The sequence below is a fragment of the Protopterus annectens genome, chromosome 4.part0 (genome assembly GCF_019279795.1).
Source record: "Protopterus annectens isolate FY-2018-M chromosome 4.part0, PAN1.0, whole genome shotgun sequence".
Lineage (NCBI taxonomy): Eukaryota > Metazoa > Chordata > Ceratodontiformes > Protopteridae > Protopterus > Protopterus annectens.
The window spans coordinates 775,484,031-775,488,436 of NC_056733.1; positions in this window are offsets into that span (position 1 = coordinate 775,484,031).

Sequence of the window (4,406 nt, forward strand, 5' to 3'; positions counted from 1 at the left end):
AAGTAATGTAAGCACACGTACGTTTGTTTCTCCTGCTTTCATATCCTCTGCAGCTAAGTAGATAAATAATAAAAGCTGCATCACATAAACATTAAGCACACACAGCTGTTAAGTAGTTAATAAATAAAAGAAGCTGTTTCTGTGTTCTGCTAATCACACAAACATTAAGCACAGGTAGGAAATAAATAAAAGAAGCTGCTGCTGCAAGCCTGTAAGCGCACACATGTACATTTCTCCCGCTGTTAATTAAAAGTAAAAGTTAAGCTAAGTCTGCACTCTGTAGCCATTAAGTAAATAAACAAACTAGAACACCTACATTTGTAGCCACTGTTAAGTATGCAGCCCTTAACTTATTATTTAATGATTTTGGTCCTCAGAGACCTCCAGAAAAAGTACAGTTGTGTACACCTACCATAAATGTAGATGTTCGAGTGTCTTCACTGTTGCAGTCATAACTGTAGGGTGATCCTGCCGGCAGGCAGCCCGAGGTCGGCCAGAATCACAAAGTCTGGGTCCGGCGTCGGCTGCACAAGCTAGTACCCTGACGTCAGTACGCTCTGGTACATAGCCCTCAGCCGACGCCATCTTCTCCAGCCTTTCTTGCGCCAGATGTCAGAATCCCCAATAAACAAAAATGAGTCCACAAGGAAACACAATACACACCATAAAGTGAAACAAGAGGGATAGGAGGAGGAAACACCGACTGCAAAGTGAAGACACTCGAACATCTACATTTATGGTAGGTGTCACAACTGTACTATGTTCTTCATGTTTCACTGTTGCAGTCATAACTGTAGGGTGGAATCCCAAAGCAGTGAAGAAAGGGAGGAGGCTAGATAGAAGAAGGGCAGCAAGAAGGCCCTGCAAAACAGCAGAGGCAAAACCTGCCCTGGTCTTAGAATACAAAGGGAGATTTTAGTGCTTGGAAAAGGGATGCACAGAACTCCAAGTGGCAGCTTCCAAGATATCCTTGGTAGGAACTCCTCTGAGAAAAGCGTAGAAGTGGCAGCTGCTCTAGTAGAATGACTTCTCACAGTACCTGGAAACTGTTTCCCATGATGAGTGTAACAAAATCTTATTCCATAAGCAATCCATTTGGAAATAGTTTTTTTGGAAATAGCCTTTCCAGAGAACTGGAGGCAAAAAAAACAAACAATTGGTTAGATTTTCTGAACTCTTTAGTCTTGTCCAAGTAAAATCGTAACTGCCTTTTGCACGTCCAATGAATGCAAAATCCTTTCCCCTTTATTTTGAGGATTAGGAAAGAAGGTAGGAAGGTGAATTGTCTGATTTAAAGCCACTTTTGAAATCACCTTAGGCATGAAAGTAGGATTGGTCCTCAAGGATACTCTGTCCTGATGGAAAATAGGTATGGTTCCACAGCCATAAGAGCTTGCAACTCTGAAACCCTTCTGGCAGAAGTCAATGCTAACAAAGAACTGTCTTCCAGGATAAAAATTAATATCAGAAGAGCAGCAGGCTCAAAAGGAGGCAAAGTGAGTTTTTCCAAAACATAGTTAAGATCCCAGGCAGGGACAGGAGGGGTCCTGGGAGGCCTCAAATTCTTAGCTCCTCTCAAGAACTGTCTCACCAATGGATGAGAAAAAATAGGAGGGTCAGTATTAAAATGAGCAGATATAGCAGAAGCATGAATCTTAATGGAAGAAAAGGAAAGGCCTTTAGACAAAAGGTCTGAAAGGTAAAGCAAAATAGACGAGAGATCAGGCACAAGAGGATTAGAACCACGGTCCTGCATCCAAATACAAAACCTTTTCCATTTAGAGGCATAGGATTTCCTAGTGCTAGGCCGTCTAGGGTTCAAAAGAACATCCAAAACTTGTTTGGGAAGACTAGAAGAAATCAATTTCCTTTGAAGAGCCAAGCTGCCAGGCAAAGGGTCTTGAGATGGGGGTGTAGCATCTGACCCTGATGCTGGGATAAAAGAGAAGGGTTCAGAGGAAGAATCCAAGGAGGTTCCAAAAACAGGTGCTTTAAAGTTGGATACCAAAACTGTCGAGGCCAATTTGGAGCAATCAAGATGAGGAACTTGGGCCTGTCCTGCTTTATCTTCAGTAATACCCGAGGAAGTAGAGGAAGAGGAGGGAAGGCATATCCCAAAAGGTTCCTCCAGCTGAAAGACAGGGCATCCACTTTCCAAGCTGTTTTGTGGAAGGACCTGGTGCAAAAGTGAGGCAGCTGATGATTGAGATGGGATGCAAACAGATCTACCTGGGGACATCCCCAAACTGCAGTAATCCTGTTGAATAAGTTGGTGTCTAGCATCCATTCGTGAGGATCCAAAATGTTTCTGCTTAGGCTGTCTGCTAAGAGATTCTGTTTCCTGGAATGAATTGAGCCTGAAGATGCAGATTCAGATTTAGAGCTATGTCCCATAAAGTCATAGCTAGTCTGCAAAGGGGTATGAATGAGAGCCCCCCGCTTGTTTATGTACCACATGACTGTGGTGTTGTCTGTCAATTAGAAGAGGCCCTGGTTGCAAAAGGTCTTGAAGGCTAGAAGAGCATTTTGAACTGTCAAGATTTGATTCAGATTGATGTGCCAGTGAAGGTGATTCTTTGTCCAGGTTCCCTGCTGGCAATTGTTTAGAAAATGTGCTCCCAAGCATAATCCGAGCGTCCGTGGTTATGATTTGAGAAGGTTGAGGTAGACGAAAGGCTTCCTTCGTTTAAAGCACACCCTGGACCACCAAAGGAACTCCTTCTGGAGGCAGGGATCAGAGGAATCAAAGTGTCCAGATCTTGGTAATGCGTGACCATACACTTTTCAGGTACCATTGAAGCTTTCTCATATGAAGCCTTGCATTTGGAATCAACAGAATGCAGAAGCCATGTAGCCCAGTGCCTGCAGGAATTTCCTTGCAGTGAGCTGAGTTAAGGTTGCCAAGGTTTTGAAAATTGAAGCCAGCTGTATTTGTTTTTCTGGAGTAAGGAAGGCCCTTTGTAAGGTTGTATTTAGAGGGCTCCCAAAAATATCATTTGTTGAGAAGGGATCAAATGTGACTTTTTATGTTCACTGAAAATCCCAGTAGGAGGAAGGCGTTGAACAAAATCCAGATGTTGAAGTAAAAGGTCCTTGCTGTCTGCCTGAATAAGGCAGTCGTCCAAATAGGGGTAAATCTGAATCCCTGAAGTCTGCAATAAGCCACTACTGGGGCCAGGCACTTGGTGAAAACTCTGGGTGCAGTAGATAAACCAAAGGGCAGTACAGAGAATTGAAAGTGCCTCGAGCCTGCCTTGAATCTGAGGAATTTCCTGCGTTCCTGCCTGATGGGAATGTGTAATAGGCTTCCTTTAAGTCCAATGTCACCATCCAAGCGTCCTGGAGAGCATGGAAGCAGTTGTTGTAGAGCATCTTGAATTTTGGAATTTCCAAAAGGTGTTTAACACTGAAAGGTCCAGAATAGGTCTCCATGAGTTTTGTTTTCTTGGAACCAGAAATAGTCTTGAATAAAACCTTTTCCCATTTCTGAGAGTGGAACAGGCTCTATGGCTCTCATGGCCAGAAGAGCATCCACTTGATTTAAGGCCTCTGACCATTGATGTTTTGGCAGATCTGGCCAACCGATAACCCTTGGCAGAGTATGAAAGTGGAACTTGTAGCCTTTAAAATCACGTCCAATACCCATTTGTCCTGGGTAATATGAGTCCAATTTCTGTAAAGAAAGTTTTCCCCGAGAGGGGCATCCAGGTAAGGGTCCTGAAGCCCAACCGAGAGTCATTGAGTCTGCTTCTTTGAGATTGGGATCTGTCTTCTCCCTTCTAGGTGAAGAAGCAGTCCATTGTCTGGATCTGTAAGAGGCCTGAGCTTGACCACGACCTCTGGAGCGTCTATATCTTCCCCTTTGAGGCCTGTCAGGCGTGGGAAAGGACCAATTTTGGAGGGCCAATTCCTGGAAAATCTAGGAGGCTGAACTTGTAAGAAATCTTTACAGTCTGCATAGATTTTGCCTTTTCTTCCATCTTTTTAATAACCTCCTCAGCCTTTGATCCAAATAAAACATCATGCTGAACAGGGGCATCCAAAAGTTTAGCCTTAACCTGTTCAGGTAAACTTTGTTCACGAAGCCAGGCATGTCTCCTGATAACAGTACCAGAGGCTGCGGCCCTGCAAGAAGCTTCCAAAGCATCAAAACCACAATGTAAACTATGTTTGTTAACTTGTTCAGTTGCATGCAACACATCCTGCAATTCCTTATCCTCTGCACATGCTGGAAAGGCAGCAAGCCTTTGCTTCAAAACAGACAAAAGAAATTGCTGATACTTAAACATATGAAACTGGCAATTTAAAGCCCTAATAGCAGGGTAGCAGAAGTATATACCTTTTACCCCACCTGTCTAAGGCACGAGAATCCTTCTCAGAGGGAATAGGATTTTTGGAAGCAACCT